The sequence below is a fragment of the Callorhinus ursinus genome, unplaced genomic scaffold, assembly GCF_003265705.2.
Source record: "Callorhinus ursinus isolate GAN/ISIS: 27379988/994484 unplaced genomic scaffold, GSC_fseal_2.0 scaffold8, whole genome shotgun sequence".
Classification (NCBI taxonomy): Eukaryota; Metazoa; Chordata; class Mammalia; order Carnivora; family Otariidae; genus Callorhinus; species Callorhinus ursinus.
The window spans coordinates 29869110-29881171 of NW_027397070.1; the positions used below are offsets into that span (position 1 = coordinate 29869110).

Below are 12062 nucleotides of genomic sequence, written 5' to 3' on the forward strand. Positions count from 1 at the left end.
GGTTTTTGCTTTTTTTCTTCAGTGAGTTGTCAAAATATGGGTTATACTTACCAGGAATACCTGGTCCTCTTGTAATGCAAGGAATATCAGAAGGATAGGATCCACAGATGTCTTAAAATGGCAAAGGTTTTACATACATCCCTCATTTCTCCCCCCACTAAAACAAAAGAATAGGTGTTTTCCTTTTTTTCCTTTGCACCATTGCCCAAAGTAGGTATATATGACCTTTTGGAGAGACAACTTGTGACACTTCTTTTTTTTTTTTTAAGATTTTATTTATTTATTTGACAGAGAGACACAGCGAAAGAGGGAACACAAGCACGGGGAGCGGGAGAGGGAGAAGCAGGCTTCCCGCTGAGCAGGGAGCCCAATGCAGGGCTCTATCCCAGAACCCTGGGATCGTGACCTGAGCCGAAGGCACATGCTTAATGACTGAGCCACCCAGGCGCCCCAACTTGTGACATTTCTAACTGGTCCCAATGCTTAGCTCCATTGTTGAATGAAATGAGTCAAATCTGATTCTAAACTGGTGCCTCTTCTATCCATTCTCTATAAAGCTACTCCAGGGATCTGTCAAAAATACTGAACCAACCATGCTACTTCCCCTTAAAAATCCTTTAGTGTGCCTCAGCTACTTAAAGTTTGCCTCTCAGGCTTTTTTCCTTCTTAAATTGTTTTTGGTATTTTAAAATTAATATATATACTGTGGTCAGAAATCCAAACATTGAAAATACATTTAAAAAAAATGTCCCTAACTCTCTTCCCAACTGACCAGTTTGCTTGATATTAATGTATTTTTCTGTGTATTTGCAAACTACACATAGTCTTTTCAGTTTTGTTTTACATCAGTAGTATTATACTAAAATACTGTCCCCTTTCTCCTGCTCCCTTTCCATTGTATTGGGTGAAGTTTTTAATATCATGGAAATTAATCCTTTGTATATATTGCAAATACTGTTTTCTCAGTCTTTTGCTTATCTTTTAACTTTATGGTGTCTTTTCCCCAAATAGATATTTAGAATTTGTATCTAGTCAGATATGTCAGTATTTTGTATATTTTGTTTAAGGAAGGAGGAGTTATGTCCCACTAAGATTTTAAAATCATTCATGTTTGACAGAATTGGATTTTACTTTATTTATTTATTTTTTAAAGTAGGCTCCACACCGGGCTTGAACTCACAACCCTGAGATGGAGACCTGAGCTGAGATCAAGAGTTGGACACTTAACTGACTGAACCACCCAGGCGCCCTTGGATTTTATTTTACTCAGTCTGGCACTTTTAAGTTTTTATGATGAAGTAGACATCTACCTTTCACTCAAATATCCAGTTTTCTCAGTTTATTCGGACATCCTGCTTTAATCATTTAGGATGTTGTTTTCTTGAACTATTTATCTATTTCTGCTCTCTTGCCATACTGTTTTGATTACTCTGGTTTTTATGTATGTTTTGGAAGTTTTATTTTTCCCACTACAAATCTTATTGACTGTTCTCTTTTTAAATTTAGATATAAATTACATGCCATAAGATTCACCTTTTAAGAGTATACAGTTCACTGGTTTAGTATAGTGACAAAGTTGTGCAACCATCACCTCATTTTCATCACCTGCCAGAAGAAACTTCATACCCGTCACTCCCCACCCCGCCCCACACACTCCCACTCTCCAACAGGCCCTAGGCAACCATTAATCCACTTTCTGTCTCTATAGGTTTGCCTATTCTGGACATTTCCTACAGATGGATCATAAAATACAGGACCTTTTGTGTCTGGCTTGTTTCACTTGATATAATGTTTTCAAAGTTCATCCATGTTGTAGTACTGTCATGAACATGCTATGAAGGCACACTCAGAAGTTGTGTCTTTCCACAATGTCAGCTTCATTCATTCATAAAGCAAGGTTAACGTAATAATAAAGCAGGTTCAGGATTCCAAACTCAGTGACATTTCATCACATGATTAACTTGGCTTCTCACAGGGCACACAAAGCAGAACACGAGTCACACAACAAACAAGATAACACAGGGCTAGGAAGTTCACGAACCAAATGAGAAGTCAGTCTGAGCAGTCAGTCTGTGAGTATGCAGTTGAGATAAGGCCTCTGTCCTGTCTGGGTCAGCTCTGGGCACTTACTGCTTACTATGTTCAAGGAGTGAATGATCTCAGTTCTGCTTGGAGATCAGTCAGGCAGAGCCTTTGGTGGCAACTGCCTTTTTTAAATGATCAGACGTAGAAGGGTCAATGCCTGAAGAGTCTGACAGTTTGCTGCAAAAATTCTCTTTTTAAAGGGCTTTAATCAGTCTTGGGTCCTGTCCATCTCCTCTGCTTCTGCTCGTTATCAGTTCTAGGGTGTTGTTAATTGGTACTGGTTTTGGTGATAACTCATAGCTTCAATACCCTTAACTGCTTGTGTCGTTGCTTGATAGAAGTGACTCCATCTTGCTTTCTCTTGGGGGGAGAGGCAGAGGGAGAGAGAGAATCTCAAGCAGACTCGCCGCTGAATGCAGAGCCCAACATGGGGCTTGATCTCACGACCCTGAAATCATGACCTGAGCCAAAATCAAGAATTGGACACTTAACTGACTGAGCCACCCAGGTGTCCCCATCTCGTTCTCCACAAGTACTTGTATCATTACTTCATTAATCCATTGTATGTGTATACCACAGTTTGTTTATCCATTCATCCACTGATGGACATCTGGTTTGTTTTCACCTTTCACTTTTTCACCTATTTTAAATAGTGCTGCTATAAAATTTTGTGTACAACTCTTTGAGTATCTTGTTTTCAGTTCTTTGGAGATATATCACTAGGAATAGAGTTGCTGGGTCATGTGATAATTCTTTGTTTAGTGTTTTTTCGTTTGATTTTATATTTTGATCTTTTATCTGGTAAGTTTTTGAACTGTTAGACCAGTAATTTTTAATTTTATTTTTAACAGGAAAGCCCCATAACCTGTAGTTTGCAAATAATAGGAGATTTTTGTCTCTTCCCTTTGAATATTTTAGTGCTTGTTTTTTGGTAATGTGATGGCTGGCATCTTTGTTTTATTCCTGGCTATGGGATGGGAATGTTTTTAATATTTTGCTCTTGGGCATGCTATTCTATAAATTTGTTAGTTTCCTTTTTTTTTTTTTTTTTTAAGATTTTGTTTATTTGTCAGAGGGAGAGCAGGGGGAGCATGAGGCAGAGGGAGAAGCAGGTGTCCCTGTTAGTTTCCTTTTATTAAGGTCAAGTTTTCCTGTATCCCTAGTTTGGTAAGAATTTTTTTGAAAATCAGGAATAGGTGCTGAACATTATTTCCTTGTAAGAATTTATTGCGATATGGTATCTTTCCTTCAAACTGTTAATGTTTGAGGAGCATTGGGCTTGCACTACTTGGTTGATACCTGGTTACTTGAGTGGATTTTTCTTCCCTCCCAGGCTGATGGTTGGTCACACATAAACAAAACACATTGGCAGGAGGCTAGTAGGGGACTAATGCAGGTGAGAAAATAATGTGTTTTGTGTATGTGTGACCAATCTGAAAAACCAATCTAAGAACCTTCGTTCTGGAAAATCTGTAGCGACAAGTTCAGCAATGGTGTAGAGCTGTACATATTAGAATGTAGTCCAACATGTTTATTTTCTTTAGTCCTCTTAGTCATTTTTTCTTGCAAACTATCTATTTATTTTAAAGATTTTATTTGAGAGAGAGAGAAGGAGAGACAGAGAGTAGAGTACATGCGGGGAGGAGAGGGAGAAGTGGGCTACATGAAGAGCTAGGAGCTGGATGCGGGGCTCGATCCCAGGACCTTGGGATCATGACCTGAGCTGAAGGCAGATGCTTAACCAACTGAGCCACCCAGGCGCCCCTAAACTAAACAATTTAAAATCTTGTTATTCAGAATCAAGAAACACACTCCTTTAAGTGTTTATAAATATACTCCATAATTGGTTCTGCTGCTCCTCCCACCTTGTTCCTGATAAAAAACAAAGCTACAAAATGCTTTGAATTTTAAGCAAGTGGCAAATTATCTCTGTTCACAGGGTGCTCATCACCATAGTAACAAGGAGCCAACTCATTTTTGAAGTGGGGCAGGATGCTGGTCCATTGCTTTTCAGAAGGACGTAAGACAAGCCAAATATCTTTTTGTAGATTAGACAACAGGCCTGCTCAAGGTGTGTCTAAACATCTTCAGCATACACAAGTCACAGATGAAATAGTTTGTAGAGGAGGTAAAATCCCCATTTGAGGTTCTGTCACATTATAAAGACTCCAAAACAAATCTAGATGGGCTTTACTTTCTGCCTGAGAATAATCAAGTAGTTCCCTATTAAGGCTCATTAATTCATCCCTCACCCCCACGCCATACGTGTTGAAGACAACTGGTGGAGAAGGTCAGGGGGACTAGGGAATTAAATGAGGCAAAGGTGAAAAGTGAATTTTAGATTTGGCCCAAATTGTGTGGGCAAGGGTTACACGTAATCTTTGGTTTAAGTATGTGGTTAGATTTTGAATTGCCTTGTGTTAGATCTTGCTATGGAACAAGGTTGTTTGTGACCTAAATCTCAGAGATTTTCCTTAAATGTGTTTAAATCTGTATTTAAAGCTAAGTTCTGGGGAGAGGGTTGGTGGAGAGTGAAAAAGAATTGATCTCAAATCAAATTCAGGATTTGAGATTTGTCACCTGAAACATCTACCTTGATTTTTGGAGGATGTCAAAAAATAAAACCAAATTTTCAGGTAGCTAATAAAATATAGAGGGCTATCTAATCTTTTAGTTTGTGAATAGAATTAAAGAGTTAGGAAAATCAAAATATGATCTATTTAAGGGAGCCTGACTGGTTCAGTTGGTATAGCATGCGACTCTTGATCTTGGGGTTGTGAGTTTGAGCTCCACATGGGGTGTAAAGATTCCTTAGGAATAAAATCTTTTAAAAAATCCATTTTGGACTAGCCAAATAATATGGATAATAATGACAAAAAGGGCATTTTTAAAAAAGTAACCTCTACGACCATCATGGGGCTCGACCTCGTGACCCTGAGATCAAGAGTCACATGCTCTACTGACTGAGCCAGTCATGTGCCCCTAAAAAAGCGTAACTTTAATTATTATCAGGAAAACAGGAGAATTTGAGATTCAGGATAGAAAAACTCCCAATAATACAAACTCTGGGGGCATTTTGACATTTAGAACAGCGAAGTCCTCCTGAAACAGTTGGTATAATTTTTATTCAACAAATATTGTCTACAATATTCTGCGCCTCAAAGAGCAGTGAACAAAAGTCTTCTCCTTGAGCTGATGTTCAATCAGAGGAAGATGTGCCAACATGGATACATGTCAGGAGGGAGGGAGCAATTGTTGTAGAGAATGTAAAGGATAAAGGGAGTAGGGAGTGTGGGAACTAGTACTCCTTTATGTGGATAGTCAAGGGGTGCCTCTCTGAGAAGATGAGATTTGAGCAGAGAGATGGAAACAGCCAGTGATCCAGTAAATATCTGGGTGTTAAAAAACAAAATTCATCCAAATAAATTTGAAGATCTGATTGGCTTTCTTAAGTGACTCATGAATCTGCAGCATCCCACCTAGCAAGTAAAGGAGAGCTCCAAGGATGTGTACAAAATGGAAGGTCTTTATAGGAAGAAGGGTGGGGCAGGAAGGTTATTAGGAAAAGAAAAGGTTTTGGGCTAGAATCCCCTTCCCTTAAAGGGAAGGGCAGGAGGTCTGATTATGCTGATACTCCATCTTCCTTTGGGGGATGGAGTGGGCCCTTGTGACAGATTACCTCATTTCTGCTGATCAGAAAATTCCTGACTCACCTGGTTAAGACTGCATTTCTGGGGGAGGTTGATACTGCAGTTAGCTTAGGTATTAAGTCCTCATTTGGTGACTTCGCCTGGCCCAAGTGATCCCATTTTGGGCCTGTGGTTTTCTTTTTAACAAGGATGTGGTATACAGAAGGAAAGGATGGAATTTTCCTTTTTCCTTATGGGATTACACTGGCTGCTGAGTTTGAGAGTAGACCGTATGGAAAGCAAGAGTAGAATTGAGAGAACTAATGCAGGTGAGAAACCATGGTGGCTTAGAACAGAGTGGTAGCGGAAATGGTGGATGGTACAAGTTGACCCTTGAGAAACAGGGGTTTGAACTGCATGGGTCTACTTATATGCGCATTTTTTATAGTACAGTACTGTATTTTCCTTACGATTTTCTTTTCTCTAGCTTTATTATAAAAATACAGTATGTAATACATACATAAAATATTTGTTAAACAGCTGTTTATGTTATTGATAAGGCTTCTGGTCAACAGTAGGCTGTTAAGTTTTGGGGGAATCAGAAGTCATACTTGGATTTTTTTACTGCATAGGGATAGGGAGGTGTCTGTGCCCCCCCAGTCCCCCTCATTGTTCAAGGGTCAGCTGTAGTTGGAGTCTGAGTATATTTTGAAGGTAGAGCCAATGAGAATTCCTGATGTGGTTTGGGAGAGAAAAATGTGGTCAAGGCTGACTCAAGTATTTTGGCTTTGGAAGTTGGAAAAGTAGGGTTGCTGTTTACTAAAAAACGGGAAGATTGTGGGAGGGTGGTGGTGGAACGTGCATAGGGAATCAGGGTTTTGATTTTGGACATGTTGAGTTTGAGATGCTTATTAGACATCCAGGTGGAGATTTGGAATAGTTAGTATACAGACCTGGAGTCCTAGACAGAGGTTTGGGCTGGCCACTTTAGGGCAGCATGTAGGTTGTATTTAGAGCCATTAGACTTGGATGGAGCACTTAGCCAGTTTCCAGTCTGTCTGAGGAGCCCTGGGACATCCCAGTGAACTCATGTGTTGCTGCAAAGTATTTTAAAATTTCCAGAAAAACAGTATGGGTGGTGTGTAGGCTTGACATGTCTTAAAAAAAATTTTTTTTTAAAAGATGTTTGAGATTTGTGCTTGTGTTTTTTATATTTCTGTATAAGCTGAGTGCAGTTTTTCTTTCTTTAAGATTTTATTTACTTATTTGAGAGAAAGACCAAGCACGAGTGAGGGGAGGGGCAGAGGGAGAGGAAGAAGCAGACTTTCCAATGAGCAGGGAGCCCAGTGTGGGACTTGATCCCAGGACTTCAGATCATGACCTGTGCTGAAGTCAGATGCCTAACTGAGCCACCCAGGTGCCTGCTGAGTGCAGTTTTGAATGTACAGTGTTTCTAACAAAAGCAAACACAGAATTCACATTTTATTAAAATTGTTCCCCAGTATATCAGTCAGTCCCATATAGTGGAACTGATTGTACTTAATTAGAAGTTTCTGGAGGGGTGGGGAAGAGAATTTGCCCTGAAAACTATAGAGAATCATTGCCTGGAGGCCCAGGAAAGGGCTGATAGAGATTTGTGCAAAATGTCTTTAAACACTTTATTTCTAAAATTGATGCCTCTTTTGAATTTTTCTCTAATATTCTCTTCCCATTCTTAACCTTAGAAATGTTTAAAATTAATTCCATGGAGTAACATTTGCTGCAGGAATGAATGCTTCAGTATGTTCTTCACTTTAAAGTGAGTATACTGTTCAGCTTTGAGATGTGAAGACTCAAAATTTGGGAGAGCTGGATGTAGTCAGGCATCTTTAGAAGGAACGTGATCTAGGGGTGCCTGGGTGGCTCAGTTGGTTAAGTGTCTGACTCTTGGTTTTGGCTCAGGTCATGATGTCAGCCCTGTTGGGCTCTGCTCAGGGGGAGTCTGCTTGAGATTCTCTTTGTCCCTCTCCGCTGCCTCTCCTGCCGCCTCTCTTGCCCCCGCCAAATAAATAAATAAATAAATCTTAAAAAAATTGAAGGAACATGGTCTAGTTAAGTGAGCAGCTGGAGAGATATAGAACATTTAAGGGAATTAGCTCAAGCTCAGAAGAGTATGTGAGTACCTAGGAAGTTCAAATCCATTTGGCTATGTCACTGAAGAAAGTATATAATAAACCAAAGTTGATTAAGCTTTAAGGAGGAGCTTAAAAAAATTTTAAGCTATGCTTGTTCTGCCTTTAGGAAGGGGTGGAGATGCTGAATTTTCTTGTATTGAGCAAGTCCTTTGGTTCTTTTTTTTTTTTTTTTTTTTTTTTACCACTGTATTTATTTGTCAGAGGGAGACTGCCTAACAGAGCACAAGCAGGGGGTGTGGCAGGCAGAGGGAGAAGCAGACTCCCTGCCGAGCAGGGAGCCCGATGCAGGACTCCATCCCAGGACCCTGGGATCATGACCTGAGCTGAAGGCAGATGCCTAACTGAGCCACCCAGGCGTCCCAAGTTCTTTGGTTCTTAACGGGGTATAATCAGTTGTGGGTCAAAAATTGTACATCAGGATTCATCATAGCTTGGTTGAATTATTCCTTAGGTTTTTTCTTTCTTTGCTTTTTTCACGTGTAACCCAAATCTTCTGGTTTAATAATATTGGTACCAGAAGAGGAGACAAATATGAATGGAGGACTCAGGTACTCCAGTTTCTGAAATTGGAATTTTGATCCCCATTATGACTTAATAAATCGACACTAATTTTAGTATAAGCCAGCCTTTGGAACCTTGTCAGCTCAAGAGTTCAGTGATAAAAGTGGGTGTTCTGGTCCTGACATTGGCTAGGTGGTCATCTCATGGTTCTTTGATTTATAATTCCCACAGTAAGGAGGGTTCTGTTCAGGAAACCAAATAAACATTACACTTTCTTTATTTTTGTTTTGAGCATGAAATAACAAGATGGGATGATTTTAAAACCAAGTTTTATATTTCTTGATGCCTTTCAATCACTCCCTTTCTAAAATTTTAACTAGAATTCTATTCAGTATTATTTTGGAGAGTCACTGAATTTTCTGTTACTGGATTTGTGGGATGTGGGTAGAAATGGAATAGTGGGATAGAATTAAAATATTTGTGCAACTTTGTTTTAGAAAAGGCATTTTGGGTTTTAAATCTTTGTTTAAGACCAAAAAGAAAATTTCACAATAATTTAATTTTTCTGATAAAATTTGCCTCTTTGAGCCTTTCCTATTTCCTTTTTTCCTGGGGCCATGCTAGGAAAAAATGTTAATTTTAGTACTGCTTTTTCTTTACCTTATGGCTAGCCTTTATTTTCATGTTAAGTTCAAAGATAATGCTTTTCCTGTTTGATTTGCCTGTTTTTTGTTCCTCTACTCATGTTTCTCCTTGCCATCTTCCCACATGAGAACCTGTAGAAGGCATTTATCTGTAGTTTTGATTTGTGTGTTTCCTGTAATCATGCAAGAAATTTAGAGTTGAGTTGCATCAGATAGCTATGAAATCAGTCTTCTCTTTCCATCAAATTTAGTTTTAGTGTTTAAAACTTAGGAAATACTGTACTTTTATGCTAACAGTGAGTGACCTAAAGAATAATCTCTTGATTTTTAATGTGATTCCCAGGTGTTGATCCTTTCCCTTATATTGTCTCAAAATCTCTTTGAAGTTTTTTTGTGCGTGTGTCTCTCCATAAATCTTCTAAAATTTGTTTCAGATCTAGAGTATTTCAGGAATGGTTTGAGCACACACCAGGATCAGATTCAGTTCCAAAAAAGACCTTGCTTAATGTGCCATTTTGTTTCTGTCTAGTATCCTGATGATCTTATCCTATTTCTAGATTTGTCATATAAATGGGCACTCATATTCTTTCTAATGAGTTCTACTAAGAATTTTTTTTCATTTCATGATATGGTTGACTGTAAAATAGCTTTCTGAAATCTTATGCATTAAATATATTATTTATATATGATACATACGCTCAGTACTTCCTTTTCTTTCTATAAAGACCTTTTATGTACATATGTTTTATTAGTCTATCTTCCACCTAGAATGTTTAATGAGGATGAGTATTTTTATATTTTGTTCACTACTGTATCCCCGGTCTTTGGACGAGTGCCTGGTACATAGTAGATGCTCAGTAAATAGTAAGTGAGTGAATGAAAGATCTAGTTAGTATCTTAGCTCCCAAACTGAGATTTGAATAGAAGGAGAAATGATTGCTTGAATGTTCAAATTAGAGACTGGAAATTATTTTATACTTGTGAAATGGGAGAAAATTCAACTAAGGATTGGTGAAAATTCTCAGGGATAAGAAAGGCCTGATCTCTTTAGACCCCACAAGATAGTTGCAATTTCTTTTCTTTTTTTTTTTTTAATTAAGTATGTGTGACTTGAACTCATGACCCTGAGATCAAGAATTGCATGCTCGGGTTGCCTAGGTGGCTCCGGGGTTTCAAGCACATTGGAGCATATCTGTAGGTGTTAAATAATTATTTTCCAATTGAATTCAGAAACTGAAGAACATCCTATTTGATTATCCTTGGGTATTTAATATTTTTCTCAGCTATACATTTCACTCAGAAATAAGAATTATAGTTAATGTTATTCTCCTGGAGGGCATTGTTATAGGAAACACTGAATGAACTGATTTAAAGGGTCTGTTTATGCATGAACTTGGGTTTAGCACTGTCACCTCTCCATTAGATTCCAGTTAATACAGGTTAGCTTCTGGTTTGCCTCTGGAAAATGTTTAGTTGTCTGCTAATGACTGTAGAAGGCTTTTTGGATACAAAGTTCTTTCTCAGATTGTCTTTTATTTTGCTTTCTAAAAGTTGGAGGGAAGTGTTCAAAATTAGATGGGACTGAGTGTCAGTTCCTGAAATAAGACATATTACAGAGTGGTTTCATAGGGAAAACTTGGTGTACCTCTTTATTTGAATCTTTTATAACTTAAAATGTAGTGTTTTGGGTTTGTAACGTATCAGAAAATGTTGACCTTTGAAGTTATGGCTACATCACTACTTGATTTTGAGCAAGTTTCAGTTTCTTTCTTTTTTTTTTTTTAACAGTCTTGAGGTCTTTTATTTTCTTTACATTTATCATGCCATGAATTCATAGGGAATGAGTTCCAGCAGTTCGGGCTCCTTTCCATTGGTCCTCACAAAGTGTGCTTGTCTGGGTGGGGCAGGCTGGCGCTTCAGTTGAACCCAAGTACCTTTCTCTTTGGCTTCCTTCTTTTTCTGATATTTTCCTTCACATGCTTCAGGAAGCTATCTCGGCCCTTTGAGTGTTTAATATGCTCAATGTGTACATTAATTCTCTTGGCAAGAATCTTGCCCTTAACTTGTTTGTTTACAACAATGCCAACAGCATGCTAACTAACATTGTAGACTCTTCCAGTTTTGCCATGGTAACATTTGTGGGGCATTCCTTTTTGAACAGTGCCCATTCCCTGATGTCCACAATATCACCTTTCTTACAGATTCGCATGTATGTGGCCAAAGGAACAACTCCATGTTTTCTAAAAGGCCTAGAGAACATATAGTGGGTACCTCTCCTCTTTCCCTTTGTGTTGGTCATTTTGGTGAATTACTGGAAGATGGCGGTTCCAGCCAGAAGGAAGCGCAAGTTTCAGTTTCTGAGCTTTTATCTTCTTTTCCACACAGTGGTTACAGACTGCAATACAAAAACACTGAAGGTTATAGGTTTGTTGGTGGTATGAGGACCATAGTGGGATAGGCATACAGAGATCGGGGAGAAAGGAAAGAAGGAGCAGCTGGTACAAAGGACCCAAGATGCAAATGATCTGAGGAACAGATACAAAGCATTCCTTCTAGCTCAGGTGCTGGTATGTTTAGGGGAGATACTTGTTTTCTTTTTCCAGTGGGCTACTGTTTGTTAGCTTATAAGACCATCTTGCCTAGGGAATAGAATTCTGCTTTGAGGCTGACAAGGAAGAGTTGGACCCTTGAGTCACAGATTCCAAGTTTGTGAATTACGATTAGTTATTTGTACTAATAGTCTGTTTCTATAAGATTGGCAGTAGGAAAGAGAGGAATGGGCTTATTACTAGAAATTTGGGGGGAAAGTTTTGTATCATTTCTAATTCTTACTATATTTGTCTTTGCTGTTTGGTATGTATAGTTTTGCCACCTATTAACCCAGCAATGAAATCTGATCTTAGGTTCTTCTTTGTGGTTTGGTTTGTTAATAATTGAAGTGCCTAAAGGTTCTGGGTGTGAATTCTGCATACTTTATAATTAATTTAGAACCAGGGAAGTTAGGATTTTTCTTTTGAAGTAATTAATGA

General features: G+C 38.5%; 1 protein-coding gene across 12 annotated transcripts in view; it reads left to right on the forward strand.

Annotated features, from left to right (window-relative positions):
* Nucleotides 1–12062, forward strand: part of FBXO34 (F-box protein 34) — a 78237-nt gene that overhangs the window by 49536 nt on the left and 16639 nt on the right. The gene's annotated exons all lie outside the window — the stretch shown is intronic.